Genomic DNA, 18753 nt, shown 5'->3' with positions numbered 1-18753 from the left:
TGTAGCTACTGAATGTCTTAGTTATTTAGCTACCCTCTTCACTTCTAAGTGCAAATCTAAGACAATCCAGGTAGCTACCCTCTTCACTTCTAAGTGCAAATCTAAGACAATCCAGGGAGATGATGATGAGTGCTTTGAATTTGTTTGGATTTCTTAATTTGGAAGAGCTACATTGCTAGGTCTAAAATGGTAAAGACGAATATGGAAATTTGGCTCGTCTTGAATATATATCTTCCATCACCTGACATATTCTAATACCAAATTTTTTTTTCACATCATTATTTTGGATGTTATGAGAGGTGATACAAAAGAGATTATTTCTGTTGGCGAGATACGCTCACATTTTTTACTTACGCACATACGTATCTACTGTTCATCTTCTCCACTTTTTGCTCGGCCACCTCACTGACTTGATCGTCGGAGTGCATGTGCTAGGGACCCCCTCCATGTTTCTCACTGTAATATTATGTTTGATCTCTCTGGTGTGCACAAGAAGGTCTGGTGTCATCTCTCCTTCATCTCACAATCTTCTCCTAGTCAATGATAGAGCCACCTACCCAGCTCGCCATCTCCACCGCATTCAGACAGAATCAACTTTGGCGGTGTCTGCCGGGACTTTGCTTGAATTTGAAGCGCAGAGATACAAGAAGTTGGACGACTTACTACGGTTACTTTGACGCAAGAGGATTTGGAATTGTTGATAACTGCCTGAGGGCAAAAATTAGTACAGCAACAACAAGCAGCAGCCTACGGTACTTTACCGCTTGATCCTGTTGCGTCGATAACGGACCCTCACTCTAAACGAGGAACTAGAGTGGAAGGCCCAATCGAGATCCAGCTAATTCCTCCAATGGTTGGCTTCGTGCAACAACCTGCTCAACCAATCAACCTCCCGCCTATTCAACTATTTATTAATAAAACTATTTTCAAAGCACTAAATAAAAAAAATAAAATGAACAAGTAAATTTAAATTATGAAAGCTTATAACCGATCAAATAAGTAAAAATTTTAAATAATAAAAATAGTTTAATTTTAGAGTTTGATAATATCTAAAAAGATCAAGTTCACACCAAACTTAAATAGAGAAGTTTAAGCAAAGCTTAAATTGAGAAGACACGAATATCTAAAGGAATGAAAGCTTAAACCAAATTTGAATCAACTAATAAAAAATAAAATAAACTTCAAAATAACTTTCGCACGCTAAAACTTAACTTATTTATACTTGAACATACTAAAACCTAACTCGCCTTATTTACTGCCTAAGTTCAATATACTCTAGAAATGCTTAAGTTCACGAGTAATATATACTCTAGATATGTTTTTCTATCAACTAGAATAGAGCCAACAAAGGCCAATTCCCATATCTAAACTCCCGATATGAAATATGCAATGTTGCAAAAGAAAATCGATTTTAATTTGACTGGCTCAATTTAATCGATATGAACTTGATCTTTTGTCGCATCATTATTTTGGATGTTATGAGAGGTGATACAAAAGAGGTTATTTCCGTTGGCGAGATACGCTCACATTTTTTACTTACGCACATACGTATCTACTGTTCATCTTCTCCACTTTTTGCTCGGCCACCTCACTGACTTGATCGTCGGAGTGCATGTGCTAGGGACCCCCTCCATGGTTCTCACTGTAATATTCCGTTTGATCTCTCTGGTGTGCACAGGAAGGTCTGGTGTCATCTCTCCATCATCTCACAATCTTCTCCTAGTCAATGACAGAGCCACCTACCCAGCTCGCCATCTCCACCGCATTTAGACAGAATCAACTTTGGCGATGTCTGTAGGGACTTTGCCTGAATTTGAAGCGCAGAGATAGAAGAAGCTGGACGACTTACTACGGTTACTTTGACACAAGAGGATTTGGAATTGTTGATAACTGCCCGAGGGCAAAAATTGGTACAGCAACAACAAGCAGTAGCCTACGGTACTTTACCGCATGATCCTGTTGCATGGATAACGGACCCTCACTCTAAACGAGGAACTAGAGTGGAAGGCCCAATCGGGATCCAGCTAATTCCTCCAATGGCTGGCTTCGTGCAACAACCTGCTCAACCAATCAACCTCCCGCCTATTCAACTATTTATTAATAAAACTATTTTCAAAACACTAAATAAAAAAAATAAATGAACAAGTAAATTTAAATTATGAAAGCTTATAACCGATCAAATAAGTAAAAACTTTAAATAATAAAAACTGTTTAAATTTAGAGTTTGATAACATCTAAAAAGGTCAAGTTCAAACCAAACTTAAATAGAGAAGTTTAAGCAAAGCATAAATTGAGAAGACAATAATATCTAAAGGAATGAAAGCTTAAACCAAATTTGAATCAACTAATAAAAAATAAAATAAACTTCAAAATAACTTAAACCAAATGTAGTCATCTGTTTAACTCTCTTAACTCTAGCAGTATATCATGTTTTGCTAGTTATGTCATGTGCATGTCTGTATGGTCATTGTATCTTCTCATTCTGTCAAATTTAAGTAATAATTTTCAAGAAATTAGTTGAGATTTTCAATAAATTCATAGGTAAAATACATTTAAATGTAATAATTAAAAGATTTATTATTCAATATTTATTGAATTGTCAAGGATGTTTATGAGCTAGCTCTTGATAGTGAAATTTTGATTGGTTTGGGTCAACCAACCTAACAGCCTTGTGTCCATGTCTCATCAAAGCATGAATCCCCATAAGTATTCGTTTAACATTTGACTTAAGTTGGCAACGTTGCTCAGAAATATCCTCAAATTTTAATCAGTTCACGTAGAACAGTAAATGAATCGAATGTTTTTGAATAAATTTAGTATTCGACTTGATAAGAGCTTATGTCACGCCCCAAAGGAGTCCCAGCCAGACAAAAATCCGACAGAGTCTCCCCTGTACCAGTGACAATATGAAGCATCACTACAAGCAAAATACATCAGCCACATGCGGCTGGAATATTTATATACACAATCACGCAGTTATAATAACAGCCCACACGGCTGGAATGAAACAATCACAACCACGAAGTTATATATATGTAATCAAAACCAACACAATGGACCACACAAGCCAAATAGATACAATGCATGCGGCATGGCTTAAACACAAATACAACACGAAAAGAATAAGATAGCCACATGGCTAAACACAAATCCAATGCCAAAATAAGAAAAAGATATACAAAAGAAAACAAGCACGGTCTTGGATGTGACGTAGGACCCGACAGACAGGATACTCCGAGCAACACTCCAACCATCTACCGAAAACTAAAGATATACATGCGGTGGTGAGTATAGGTAACTCGGTGGGTAATAGAAAAGATAGTCGTGGTCCATAAACAATACGGAGATCACAAGTATCTGATCTCGAGGGAATAAGAACGATCATACTATCATAATCAATGATCCGAACATACCGACATAATAACCCGACATATACAAACCACAACTAATATAACGATCGTACATACCCAACTGGAATCGACATAGTACTGATGATCGATCAAACTCATGGATCCGCAATGATACACGTGACACTATCTGAATATAAGTACGATTGCGTATACATGTAAAATAAATGACATGATGCAGCATGACAACCATACGCAACAATCATATCGTAAACAAACGCAATAACGACAATCACACGAACTAGTATCTACTGGCGTGCAGATATATCTCCCGGATGCCGCGATCATATCGAAAGTCGACGCTCCACGGTCACCCCGCCACCTCTCCGGATACCACGACCCACGGCGAGAGGCTTGGGTGACGATCAGATACCCTCCACCCACTATATAGTGGTCGAGGAGGACAGTCCACTAGTAACTATCTAACTACATCGGGGTCCCTGACTGCTCACAACGCCGGATCTCACTAAACCTCGTGACCGGGTGGCACGACAGGACTAGCAGCAACTGCTCCAACTACCACTACCCATGAGTGGCCGAGTGTGCGGTGCTAAACCAAACCAACTGATGACTCTCTCAACCACAAGGGAGACAACGGTCATCAGATGCAATGAATGATGAACATGATATATATATATAAAATCATCATCCATGCAACAACCCCAAACCTCAAAAATACCTCCAACAAGAGTGTAATCGTCATGATACCTCCACGTATCCCATCAAACATATGTAGACACTACACATGTATAATCAACCAAAATCATCTAATAATCCCACCAGACACACGGACACAAAAACATAAGTACAATCAACATGTATCCCCCAATAAAAACACAACAGACATGTGTATATACTCCAACCATACAATCAACACCACTCCTCCAAAAGTACATGACAAATACATGTGTACATACAACATGCAAATGCACGGTCAACAAGATGACTCCTATAACACATCCCCACCTATGTACAGTCAACATCATATACCCAATCAGCATGGTAATACCAACAACCCGACAATCCCTACAAGACATACTCTACACGTGAAATCACAACAGAGTAGATATCAAGAGTAGAGACTGTATATGAATTAAATAGATCATCACAAGGGTCAAGCATAAGTATCATGCAGGAAAAACAGCAATCGATAATGATATAAGATAAAGCAGCCTAATTCATCGAATAATAACCATGCACTAAGTACAAGAAAATCTACATAGAGCCAAGGAAGAAATACCCGCCTTTGTATACATAGATCGTGTCCACAAGTCCCACGTCGAGAGGCTCGTCCCGAATCCAAATCCTGCAGCAATCAATATGTTTATATTTTATTTAGCTATATTCATATGAATTAAACAGCTAAATAAAATCCCTAACCCAATAGGTTCACTCCAATCAAATCCGAACTCTGACTAATCCCCCATATCAACACATCATTTTAATCCAATAATAAATCCATCTCTCTAATATCAATTCATCTCATAATGATATCAACCCACAATAACCTATCACAAAATCAAATCTCCATCATAAATCCACACCAACCTAACATCATCATCAACAACCAAACCACCACAATATCAATCCACAATAACCTATCCTAAAATCAAATCTCCATCATAAATCCACATCAACCTAACCTCATCATCAACAACTAACCAAACAATCACATAATAACACATACTAATGAAACTAACCGAAATACTTCATTGGAACACCAATTACCTTAGGAGGCAGTAGCAAATCTAGCAGCCCACAGCCCTATGACTCCCTGTCCATAAGCTACAGGAGACACACACACCTATCCGAGAGATATACTAGTAAATCCAGTAGCAGCCTCTGCTTGAATGCTCCAAAAGAAACATATACTCCAATTCTTCCAAGAACATCAATCCAAGAAGAAACCATACAACACTGTATCTGCTAGAATCCAATAAACAAAACCACACTCACAATCTCCCAAAAACCAGAAATGAAATCCAACCTCTGAAAAATTAATAACCTATGTCTTACCTTAACCTAAAACAGATCCACATCCTTTGATGAAGAAATCTGAAGTTGCTGTGGAGAAAGAAATGGAGCTTCCCCCCCAATTCGCAGCTAGTCTGGCACAAACAGAGAAGACAAGACACTTAAGGCATTTTGTCGAACACCTGTTAAGCACAAGATCAAATCTCACCTTTTGGTCACATTGCCGGATCAATACAGCTTGGTCGGACACTTCACATCAGAACCGGGATCATGCCTAGCATCAATCTTGAAGCTAGGTTGGCAATTAAAGGTCAAGCTCTGGTGGTCGGCGATCAGGCGCGGGAAAGGGATGGCGATGGTTGGCCGGAAGGGAAGGAGCAGTGTAGCTGGTGCTCGCGGTGAACCGGCTACACCATGTGGCGTGGCCTGGTCGGGAGAGCTCGACAAGAGGGATCCGACATCAACAATCTAGGGCACGGCGACGAGATCAGGAGAAAAGAGGGTTGCGCCGGCGGTGAAGAGGAGAAGAGAGGAAGAAAGACTCCATGCCTCGGGAGGGAGAGGGAAAAGGGAGGCTTGGCCGAGGTTACACCGGCGGGCGGTGGCGTGCTCGACGTCGCTGGGAAGAAATCGCCGGAGAGGGGGGTTCGGGTAGAGGCGAGAGGAAAGAGAAGGCCTTAGCGTGAGGAGAAGGTCATCGGCATCGATGCCTAGTCGCCGGAGATCGCCGTCGATGCCTTGTCGCCGGAGATCGTGAGATGGGGACCGAGGGAAGGGGGTCGGGAGAAATGAGTCGGGTGAAAGGAGAAGGAATATAAAGTTAGGTTAATAAAACTTAGGTTAGTTTAATTGAATCCTAAGTTCATTCCCAAATCAACTCCCACTTAAATGGGTATTCCAAACAGGCTTTCACTGTACCCCAAATTCATCCCCTCAAAACGGGTCATACAGACTCCGTTTAAATTCCGAAAATTTTTTAAAAATTCCGGTAAAATCCAATAAGATTTTTCGTCCAATAATAATTATTATTTAATTTTATGGTATTTTACAGCTTATTTATGTTTATTCAATATGCACAAGACATAACTACTTAAACTAAATAAATAAGTATGAACATATGTGCTCAATTCGTTAATATCCGTGAACAACATTCGTGAATAATATCCGTGAACAAAGTTCGTGAATAATATTCGTATGCAACGTTCATAAATAATATATTCATGAATTATATTCATTAATAAAATTATTATCAAAACACTAAATAAAAAAAATAATATGAACATGTAAATTTAAATTATGAAAGCTTATAACCGATCAAATAAGTAAAAATTTTAAATAAATAAAAACTGTTTAAATTTAGAGTTTGATAATATCTAAAAAGATCAAAGTTCAAACCAAACTTAAATAGAGAAGTTTAAGCAAAGCTTAAATTGAGAAGACAAGAATATCTAAAGGAATGAAAGCTTAAACCAAATTTGAATCAACTAATAAAAAATAAAATAAACTTCAAAACAACTTTCGCATGCTAAAACTTAACTTATTTATACTTGAACATACTAAAACCTAACTCACCTTATTTACTGCCTAAGTTCAATATACTCTAGAAATGCTTAAGTTCACGAGTAATATATACTCTAGATATGTTTTTCTATCAACTAGAATGGAACCAACAAAGGCCAATTCCCATATCTAAACTCCCGACATGAAATATGCAAGGTTGCAAAAGAAAATCGATTTAAATTAGACTGGCACAATTTAATGTAATTTTTGTAATGCTAATCTTGATATTTAAATTATATTTGGTTAGATGCATCAAATCCATACTATGGTGTCACGCAAGGGCAATACACAAAAGAGTCCCAGTAGCAAACTACTAGGGTGAATCCTCTCCTAATAAAAAATTAATTAACATCATAATAGACTGATGGCTGACATATCAATTATTAAATTAATAAGAACATATACTACACTTGATTTTATTCAAAAGGCTGAGAAAGATACAAATTGGATAGTTACATCATACCTTCTTTTAAACATCCAAATCGCACCCGCTTAATTCAGCGACGTGGAACTAAATTTCCATGCTCTTCACCATCTTTAGTATAGTCTCATATCATAACCTGTTGTACAGAACATCCTTATCCTTGACTGCCTATCTCTCCGCCAAAGCTCAATGTCGATATAGCGACTCGATTGGTTAGGATCACACTTACCAATTTATACAAGAGGGAAAGGGGAAAGGCTCTTGATGTCATCCATGTATAAAACTAATTTTATAATTTAAATTATATTTGGTCGGGTGCGCCAGCCTATGTAATAGTGCAACACAAAGGCGACGCGCAAGGATTCCAATAGCAAGCTATTGTGACGAACCCTCTCCCCATAAAAAATTAATTTAATATTATAATGGACCAATGGCCCACGTATCAGATATTAAACTGATAAGAACAGATACTACACTTGATCTTAGCCAAAAGGCCGAGAAAGGTATGAATTGAACGGCATAATTTTTCCTTGCTTTAAAGTTCTCAGTCTCATTTGATGAGGTTGATTTAGCGACATGGGACTAAAGTTTAACTGTTATTCATTCCTCATGCCTCACCTCCTCTCCGCCTCCTGTTTCAGGTTTAAGTGCAGAACGAACGAGTACTCTCTTTCTCTTTCACAAAAAACGATCAAATCAAAAAGCGAGTGAGGGTGATCAGCACCCGACCGAGTTAAAACCCCGTGCCACGTCGCGATGCAGCGAGCACTTGGCTCCTCCCCTTCTCGGTTGAAGCTCTCTGTCGATTTGGCGGCTCGGTTTGCCCTCTTCCTTAGGCAGCCACCTTAGGCGTTAAATGTTCGCTCTCCGTGGCAGCCATCTCCATCTGTTCGCCGTCGACGCCCCTCTCCTCGGTTCATCTGTTCTCCGCCCTGCCCGCAGAAGCTCCCCGATCCGTCGCATTTGCAGCTTATCCTCCTCCGCCTCCTTTTCTCCTCACTCGCGCTTGCGCATCCCCAACGCTCCCCGTTCCACTGCCGCTCAAGACGGAACCTAATTGCTATTTGCTATTTGCTATTTGCTATTTGCTATTTGCTATTTGCTATTTGGGTGCCGAGGTCGACCCCGATTATATTCCAGGTTCGGTCACAAGCTCACAGTCGATCCCAGCGCCTACCACGGAGTGGAGTCCACCGTCGAGAGGGTAAGCAACTGCGCTTCCATTCCATTCCATTCCTCCTTTATTCATCCTTGTGCTTTGGGAATTCGTTCCTTTGATCTCCATACTTACCACTATTCCCTTTTCCTGAACCACGAAGTATTTACTTTACTGTGAAAATAAAATTTACATTTGTAGATGATCTAGTTGATGGGATCACAAGCATACTTGTGTTAGGAAATGAAGTAAAATATCAAATCTGGTTTCGGTTCATCATCCTCACCAAGTTTGTCTTGTCAACATGTGAGCATAGTGTTGTTAGGAACTGAATTATGTGAACATGGGACTTGCTAATTCATTTAAGTTTAAACATGCTACGCATTTGCAATTTACAGAAAGATTAGTTTGGATTTCTTTTGACATGTATTTCGAGCCGGCTTTAAACATGCTAAGTTTATTTATCTTGCTTGTGGACTGTTCAATCTAACTAGGGGTGTAAATTAGCCAAGCCGCTCGTGAGCTATTCGAAGCTCGATTCGATAAAAACTCGTTTGAGCTCGTTTTACGAGGCTCGTTAAGATAAACAAACCAAGCTCAAGCTTCACAATATTCGGCTCGTTAACTCATGAACATGTTCGTTAAGCTCATAAATCAACTTTTAAATAAAAAAATAATAGTTTTGATATTAAATTTTTAGATTTTACACTCTACTTATGAAAAACATGGACAAATATATTAAATTTATTTATTAGAATAAAATTATAAATTTTAACAAGAATATTATAATTTTTTTAAAATATATAATTTAGTTTTTAATAAATATTTAAATTTATAATTTATATTTATTAAGCTCGTCTAGGCTCGATAAAAGCTCGAATAAGCTCGTGAGCCATGAATATATTCGTTTAATAAAGCTCGAGCTCGAGTTGAAGCTAAATATGTTCGAGCATATGGAGGTCGTTTGGACCCCGTTCGTTTAGGCCCGCCAATGGGTCCAACCTTTATGCACTTTCTACCAGTCGGTAACACTTAGGAGTGTTATAAGTACAATTAGGGGATGCGTCGTATGGCCAACCAAGAGTTCTGATAGCGATCGTCGTCTCCAAACAACCAGAGTAATCAACAACCGAACGAACCACCTAGAAGAGGTCATCGAGACGTTGACCATCCTCGGCCAGTGCTCCAATAGCAAGAAAACAAGGCCCCAGCCCTCGCCCAAGTCCAACCTAAGCGTCCCCTGACTCGGCAAGAAGAAAACTGCGCCAATGCTGCCCGAGGAGGCATAGGCATGATAGGCTGTGGCCCAATCGACGAAGATTCCAACTGGGCCAGAAAGTTACACACATGCCGACTGGTGATTCACACCATTAAGTTTAGACTTAATTGTAAACTTCGTACAAATTGTGGAGTTTAATCTCATGGCTTTAATGTTGTTTTGCAGAAAATCCAAAGAGCCATGGATTAGGGTCAAGTCGGATCGAATCTGGCTTGATTTAGAGATCAAATGGAAGAGATCAAGCTGAACTAATATGAACTGTTGATCCCAATCTAGAGAAATTTTGTTCCTTCATTCAGATCTAAGGCATCCAGTCTTCCATCCAGATTTGCAGCTATGTGGACCGTCAGATCTAAGATGAAATTAACATCAATTTAATCTAAAGTGATCTGGACCGTTTATCTCATGATCAAATGGCATATCTCCATCTCCCCTCCTCACAAGATGGATGGCTGAGATCGAATTCCCACCTTCATTTGCTTTCATGCGGCACTGTGTCAGGTGGATCAGCTAGGGATTTTTTGTCGTTACTGTGCTGATTTCTTCCTTCTTCTTCCCCGACGCACAGGCGGCACTGGGCGATGGCCCTGGGCCACTGATTTGAGAGGACCCAAAATTTTTTTTTAGTATTATGTATTATAGGCATGTAATTGGGGCCTTGAATAGTTGGGCCCAAATTCATATTTCAGAATCTTTTGATATTGTCTTTTACTTTTATCTTTTTAGTCATGTAATTAGGGCCTTCAGTAGTTGGAGCCCAAATTTATTTTGGACCTTATTTTTTTTTCCGCCCCGAGCCTCCTTTGTAGAAGGACCGGAGCTACGCCCTACATCCCTTTCCATTCTCTCGATTGACAACAAAGAAGCTGACGGCGGTATTTCTGGCGAAGCTGAAGAGAAGGCGATTATCAAATAGCGTGGGAGTGGTATCTTCGACGTGATCCTTCATCCATCTCGCATTCCAGTCGGAGTTTCTTCGCCGGGCACAGTGAAGGCGACAGTTCTTCGATGGGGCAGCGAGCTTCGTTTCTTCTCCAGCATTCACTCCACTCCCTACACCAGCATCGGAACCCCAAATTTTGTCGAATTCGGTGAAGAAGGCAAGAACCTAGAATTCCAGCAGCTACTGTTTCCCCTTCACTGAGGATTTCCAACCGGACTTCTACCAATTTCTGGCACTAGAGGATGAGATCTATCTGACATAGTGAATAGGGCAGATCTAGGTTGTCGGATTTTGGGCAGATTTCCTTCGCAACTAGCCAATTCCAAGGAGTGGTTACTATAAGGGATATTGTGCTTCCACAAAACTTACATCTCTGACCAGAGACATTGGCATCCACCGGATTCAGGGATTTCCTAGTGACAGAGTTCTCCTCGGTGGTTCTGTTGATGATAGGCAGAGCACTTTTTGTATTAGATTGCGGAGAATTAGATTGTTTAATTAGGTTTTATTTGTTGTTCATGTTTGATTTACATGTTATGTCCTTATGCATATTTGATTAACTTAGTTTTAATTCTGCATTTCTTGTTAATTTCCGAACAGATCTTGTTGCATTTGAGTAGTTTAATTATTGATCTTAGTTGTTCTTTAGTTGTATTTCAATTCTTGTTAATTAGTTTAATTATTATTTTAGTTCCGTAAGCTTACTTTCTTGTTAATGAGAGGCTTAGGCCAGTTGTTTCATGTTAAGTTTTTAGTTGCAATTAGGGTTAATTTCTTGTTTTAGTTCAGAATTTATTTAGTTGCAAATAGCTTTCCTTTCTTTACATTGTCTTTCATTTATTAGAGTAGGCTTCATTTAATGCTTTTCTATTTTATTTTTTAGTTTAATTTAGTTGATGGTGAAATCGTAGCGTAGAGTGACAATACGTTATGAGACCACTATTAATAGGTAGATAGGGTGTTTATTTCATTAGGGTAAATTTCATACTTGTTTTGATATTTTAATTGTTATGTTTAGAATCAAAATCTCAGACCCTCATTTCCATATCAAAAATCCAAAAACATAAATAACATACAATCCTATGGTTACCATCTTATCATTGCATTTATTGGGAGACGACTCGAGTTGCCCCTATGTTATACTAGTATAGATAGATTCGGTACTTAATTCTTTTAATATCATATTACGACAGTACAATCTTAATAGGGTGCAGTGGCCATGACGAATGCAAAGAGGAAATAGAAGGGGAGAAAACTTTTAATAAAGAGAGGAAATCCTAAACAAACGCAGGCGACAACAAGAAAGGTCAAAGAAGAAGTCGTGGAAAGAGAACGAAAAATAGATAAGGGTCGAAGGGAATACATGAAACCTTAAAACTTTGGCAATACTCCACTAGAGTCGTTTGATCATGGGAAGCAGGAGAGGAAGGAGGAATCAAAGCCATTGAATTCAAATGACCACCTATCGCATCAAACCCTAACAGTGACCTATGGCTTCAGATATTCTTTTCACAGACGCACGCCATGTGGCCGAGAGATACAACCCTTATTTATTCGGGATGGGAGGCGACAATCATTATTTTGGTCAAAGAAACGTGCTAACCACACTATGCATTAATTGTAGGTGATGTATCATGATTTCGAGATATGTGTATGGCGGCGAGGGGATGACATCAATTTGAATCGAGCTTCCCATCAGGGACTGAAAAATTTAAAAGGACACAAGAGCCTAGTCAATCGATTTTGCAGTCTCCTTCGACTAGACTTGAAGGAAAGACTTGTGCTACGACGAATAAGATGGGGCCCCTGAAGTTGGGGGCGAAGTCAAGAAGGTTAGTTGATGTGGCGGTCAAAGTCAAAAGGAGTCGACAATCAGGGCTAGCATGGTCGCAGAGCTCGACCAAGCAATTTAACCGATCAGACCTTTTGTCTGAGTGGCTCCTGAGTCCTCCTTGCTCGATTGGAACCCAAGTTATCTTGGTTTGATTGGATCTTCTAGACATACTACTCGATCGAGCTCTTTGTCCAATCGAATGTCGAGTCCTCAAGGTACCTAACCTTTAGTAGCCAATTGGACCTGCTTAAGAGCGATGTCTGATCGGACAGCAGATAGGACTCGTCCAGCTCACCGTTGAAGTGTTACGATTAATAGCCCTTCAGTACAGTAGTTCGATATTCCTTTTTGGCATTTTACGTAACTACTTTTAAATAATCAAAGGAATATTTCTTGTGTTCTCAGTACGATGGAAGTTTCCACCCTACAAGCTATAGTGGATTCAATTTAGAAAAGACTTCAACTTGTGTGTGTTAAATATGAGGTGAAACTGTCAACTTGGCGGTACCTCCAAAGTGGCCCTCCACTGTTGGAAGTGAGAAATCATGGGAGACTTCGTAGACTAACAACAATTCATGTGAGAGTTGAGGCAAATAGCGAGACATTCCGTAGCCATTGAGAATCCATGCATGCTTCTAAACCTACACTTGGATATGTAATTTGGTTGCTTCTTTGCCGTTGACTTCTGATACACATGAGTGGTCAAATGGAGTTCAGCATCCTTCTAAACCTACACTTGGATATGTAATCTGCTTGCTTCTTTGCCATTGACTTCTGTTGGACATGAGTAGTTTGAGTTTGTGTCTGGTTTCTTAAGCCGGTTTGGGAACAATGCGATGTATCTAGCTACTGGATTGGGAACATTGTTCTTCTCTCAGTTGAAGCTGAATGACCAAATCAGATCCAACTCTTCTTAGGAGATCAAACGGCATGCTGAGCCGTACGTGGTCAGTGTTAAAATACCACTTGTGACATAACTTGCATCGTATCAAGCAATCTATGCAATAAAAAAGCAACCACCTTGAGGAGTGTTGAGTCCATATAATGATAGAAATAGATATTACATATGATCTTAATCAAAAAGGTAAAAAAAGATATAAATTGTATAGTTGTATCATACCTTCTTTTAAAGATCTAAATCTCACCCAAAGAGTTTAATTCAGTGATGTGGGATTAGAGTTCTATGCTCTTCACCCTCTTTAGTATAATCTCATGTCATACCGTGTAAAAGAGGTAGATTTAGCGATGTGGGACCAAAGTACCATTGTTCTTCATTTCTCATGCCTCGCCTCCTCTCTGCCTCGCTCAGCCCTTCGCTCCTCCCTTCTCCACTGAAGCTCTTTGGCAATTTAGCAGCTCAGTTTGCTTGGATCATACTCTCCAACTTCTTCCGGAGGTGTTGATGATGTCACCTGGAAGACTCTTGGTGGTGTCCGTGTCTCCGGTCACGGGAAGAGCCCCTCTTCCTTAGGAATCCATGGGGACGAAGCAAGGTATCAAATGTTTTTCAAAGAACAAATATGTTTTTTTTTTGTTTATGCCATTATAGATTTTATATCTTTAAGACTATAATTATGAAGCCTCGACTGCCCACCTCCTCTCCATCGAAGCTCTCTGTCGATATAGCGGCTTGATTTCTACGTACCAAAGGTGCCAATGATGTCACCCCGAAGGCTCTTGATGGCGCCCGTGTATTCACCCCGGTCACTAGAAAGCCCCTCTTCCTTAGGGATCCATGGGGTGAAGCAAGGTATCAAATGTTTTTTTAAAGAACAAAAAAAATTTCTTTGTTTACACGATTATAGATTTTATATCTTTATGCATTCAAATTCAACACACTCAGAAATAGGGGTGTCAACGAATCGAGCTGACTCGTGAGCTTTTTGAGTCGGCTCAAAAAGTATTTGATTCGTATTCGCATTTACCGAATTCGAGCCGAATTCAAATATATTCGAACTTTTTTTCAAGCTGAACTCGAGTCCAATTTATATTGTTTGATAGTTCGCGAGTCGTTCGCAACCCTTAATATTTTATCAATATAAGTTAAATATATATTAAATAAATAAATTTCGAGCCTTTCGAGTATCTATTTTTGAGCAATAATTCAAATAGTTCACGAACATGTTCGAATCTTTCGAGCCGAACTCGAACTCGAGCCTTAATTTGAACAGAATTCAATAAAAAATTTAAAATTTTTCAAGCTTTGAATTGAGCTCAAACTTAAATATACCTATTTTGAGCCAAATTCGAGCCTTAGATTTTTCTTCATATCGACTTGATTCGATTCGTTTACACTCCAACTCAAAAACATAGATAACATAAGCCTTGAAAACTTGCGACTATTTCACTGCTCATTGATAACATTAAGTTAACAATCAACGGAGATTTTGCTCAAATAGTTATTTGTCAACTGTAGGAAAACAGTTCGAATATTTATGTTGAGATCCTTCGTCATCATTTAGCTTTACATTTCGAGTGCATAAAATTTTAATGAATATATATATACCGCATATTCGTTCTTGGGACAGTATACATTTTGAGGATTTTTAGATGCATGTGTTGTGAGAGTGTAGGTTCTGCTTCTTCGATCTGGACGAGCACATGTGAATATGCATTTCGCCGGTACATATTGACACATACTAGTTGGGAGCTTGCTATGATCTTAGAATTGATGTCGAGATTTTATGTAGTTAGAGTTAAACAGGGTCGTACCTGAGTTTTCGTAGGCCTGAGTCGAAGTTTCAAAATTAGGCCCCTGCAATCAATTTTTCTTAATCAAAAGTATTCTTTATTAAGACCTACAAAATACAAAGCAAAATATTAATTTGAAATTGTATATACAATATATGTAATTTAGTTAAACAATAATAAATTATAGATATTACCAATACTCACTTAAATATCACACGTCTTGTCGTTTTTGATGCAAAAATATCAATTAAGCATGAGTAATAAAGATATTCCATAATTTTCTTCTCAATTGATAGCATGGCAAGCTCGTTCAATCTTTCTTGTGACATAGTTGATCGAAGATAATTTTTGATCAATTTCAACTTCGAGAAACTTCTTTCGGCAGTTGCAACTGTAACTGGTATAGTCAACAAAATTATGTAAGCAATATAAGCATTCGGATAACAACCATCCACATCTTTGAGATGATTCCACACGTCTATTGCTCTTTTTGCTTCTGTTGGTAAAGAATGCTTCAAAAGAGTTAACTCCATGAATAACTCATGTCCAGCAATATCAGAATTGTCATTATGCTTTAAACATTGTTCAAGATTTTCACAAGATCTTAACAAATTATCATCATCAACACACTTTAATTTCTCCAAACTGAATAAAAATCCAAAAATTTCTTCATATTTTTTAAATTGTTCAAACCGGCTTTGTAGAGAAGAATACCCTTGATCAATAAAAAAGAGAAAGTAGTTAACTCTGAAAGATTCCTCCGCTGATTGTGTTACCTCATTTGTAACAGTTTCATCAAACTATTTTTTTCTTCTAATAATACGTTTTTCCTTGAATGAAGCTTCAATTCCCAATTCATTTGCCATTTGTTTAGCTTCATTAACAGCCTTTTCAAATCCATGTTCTCTATATTCTTCAAAATTCAACATAAGACTCTTTATATGTTTAATAGCAACATCAATATCTATATCTTCAGCTTGGAGAATCTTGCTTACAATATTTACTGAATGCAACAACTTATACCAAATTACCAAACCAACCAAGAATTCAAAATTTTCAAGATCATGTGTTGCTAAAGACTCAGCCTCACTCTTTCCTGTTGGATCATCACCCATGTCTGCTAAGTCAAGTAAAGCATCTCTTATCTTTGAAATTTGTTCTTTTATCGGTCTCACACTTTCAACGTGACTTTCCCAATGGGTTTGTGACAATGGCTTAAGTATTAAACCTTCCACGTGATGTTTGAAAATTTTCCATCGCTTGGTAGAAGATGAGAATAATTTATATATCCGTTGTATTACTCCAAAAAATGACATAGCTTGAGGACAACAATTCGCAATATCACATAATGCCAAATTTAGGCTGTGACATCCACAAGGAGTATAGAAAGCTCTAGGGTTAATATCTAATAATCTTCTCTGCACTCCATTATGTTTTCCTTTCATATTTGATCCATTATCATATCCTTGGCCTCTTATATCATCAAGATTAAATCCAAGATTTTTCAACACAGTTTTTAACTCAGTAAAAAGTCCATGTCCTGATGTATCATCTACCTTCAAAAATTCAACCCAATATTCTTCTATCACTGCAGAGCTTGCTGAATCACCCACACAACGTATTACAAGGGACATTTGCTCCTCATGACCTGCATCTGGAGTACAATCTAGTATAACTGCATAATATTTGGCCTTTTTAACTTGTGCAATGATTGATTTTTTCACTTCATGTGCTAGCATCTGTATCAACTCATTTTGGATTTTAGGACCAAGATATGTATAATGAGTTTCCCTTGATTGTATCCGACGAATGTGTTCTTTCATTATTGGATCAAACTCCGCTATCATTTCAATCATTTGCAAAAAGTTGCCATTGTTTTCAGCGTAAATTTTCTCATAATCTCCTCGAAATGCCAAGTTGTTTTTTGCCAATCTATGCACAATAGCAATTATCCTCTATAATAGTTGTCTCCAATGCTCCTTCTCTTTGTTGATTTCTACTTGTATGCTATCATCAATTGTCTTATTTTTTTCCAACCTTTTCTCCAATTCAATCCAATTAATCATACAATCAATATGTTCCTTACTTGCTTCATGATTTTTCACACTACGACTCAAGTTATGCCAATTTTTGTACCCTTCATTAGCCAATTGACCAATTTTGTACATGGTACTTTGAGTTTTGAATAATTTGCAATAGAAGCAAAATACTTTGTCGGAAGAAATTGAATACACAAGCCACTTTCTATCCTTTTTTCGCCATTAGGCAATAATCTCTTGTAATGTGATGCATCAAAATACCTACCATTATTGTCTTTAGAAAACAAAATACCATCAACTCTACTTGAACCCCTTTCAACTAAAAATCCTGAATATTTTGATCAATCTTATCCGAATTTTCTAGATCATCAATATTACTTGGAAACAAAGTCTCTTGATTTTCAGATTGATTATTAACCACATCCACATCATCTTCATCATTCGATTCATTTACATTGAGGGTTTGAATCAATTCTATATCCAAAGATTGATCAAGTTCTTCAACATGAATGTTGTTTTCATTCTCTTGTTCCACATTCATTGGATTATCAATTGTTTCTTCTACCATCATTCTCTTGTCACTAGAAAAATATTTATCAATATCTTCTGCTTGACTTTGAATTAATGCTTCCTCCTTTTGCTTTCTCTTTCTTTTCTGATAGCCAGATAGATGTTTGGGATTGGGAGCCATTAATTATATATTTTACCTAAAAAATGTGTAAGAATTATCAAAATATTAAAACTCTTATAGTCTTATGTTGCCCAAATTTTTCTAAAGAATTACATTAACTACAAGAAAAACCCACCTTAAGGGAAGAATTTCCAATTTGATATTTTTGCCTATATTATGCTCCCCTTAGTTAACTGTAACCAAATATGCAAGATATAAACAAGATTCCAATTCTTACTAATGATCTTAATTATCAAGACAAAATCAAAAAAAAAAAAATCCAGCAGCATTGAAAGATACAAATGGAAGCTTTAATCTTGTGTCTCATACCTTATCGAACCTTAGGTAAAGAGAAATGGAAGCTCTAATCTTTAATCTTGTGCCAGATAAATGGAAGCTTTAATCCAAACACAACAAATTCAGCAAAGACAAATTCTGATTTCTGCAATAAGTAAAGAGAAATAGGGTTATAGCATTAAAACCCCAGATTGAAACATCATCAAATTCAAACCAACTAGAGAAGATACGATCATATGAACCTTGCACAGTTGCACTGAATGATTGAAAATTGGAATCAATGAATGGGAAAGAAAGAAAATAAGAAATGTCGACAATGACGTGAACAACAAGTCAGCACTCAGCAACTTAGGTAGCGTCGCGATTGTTGAATCATGAATGTTGAGCCTCGAACGATGCTTCCTTGTTCAAAAATTTTGATAGAAGGCAATAGCCAACAAGAGACCGCAATAATAAGGGGAGGAGAAGCATCACAGGTG

The 18753-nt window shown here is 37.9% G+C and overlaps 1 long non-coding RNA gene and 2 other non-coding genes across 4 annotated transcripts; all 3 read right to left on the bottom strand.

Annotated features, from left to right (window-relative positions):
* Window positions 1-4644: 4644 nt before the first annotated feature.
* On the bottom strand, window positions 4645-6357 carry LOC121987218. Of its 2 annotated transcripts, XR_006113442.1 has the most exons (4): window positions 5590-6357; window positions 5424-5515; window positions 5136-5330; window positions 4645-4713 (listed from the first exon to the last, which is right to left on the bottom strand). It is a non-coding gene; the product is annotated as an uncharacterized LOC121987218 (long non-coding RNA). The 2 variants fall into 2 exon arrangements; XR_006113441.1 differs by lacking the exon at window positions 5136-5330.
* An 826-nt stretch (window positions 6358-7183) lies between these two features.
* LOC121987998 lies at window positions 7184-7382 on the bottom strand. The gene has a single exon (XR_006113781.1). It is a non-coding gene; the product is annotated as a U2 spliceosomal RNA (small nuclear RNA).
* Window positions 7383-7675: 293 nt separating this feature from the next.
* Window positions 7676-7872, bottom strand: LOC121988254. The gene has a single exon (XR_006113987.1). It is a non-coding gene; the product is annotated as a U2 spliceosomal RNA (small nuclear RNA).
* Window positions 7873-18753: the final 10881 nt, after the last annotated feature.

This window comes from Zingiber officinale, chromosome 5B (assembly GCF_018446385.1).
Source record: "Zingiber officinale cultivar Zhangliang chromosome 5B, Zo_v1.1, whole genome shotgun sequence".
NCBI classification, from domain to species: Eukaryota; Viridiplantae; Streptophyta; class Magnoliopsida; order Zingiberales; family Zingiberaceae; genus Zingiber; species Zingiber officinale.
This window is presented reverse-complemented; position numbering and strand designations above follow the sequence as displayed.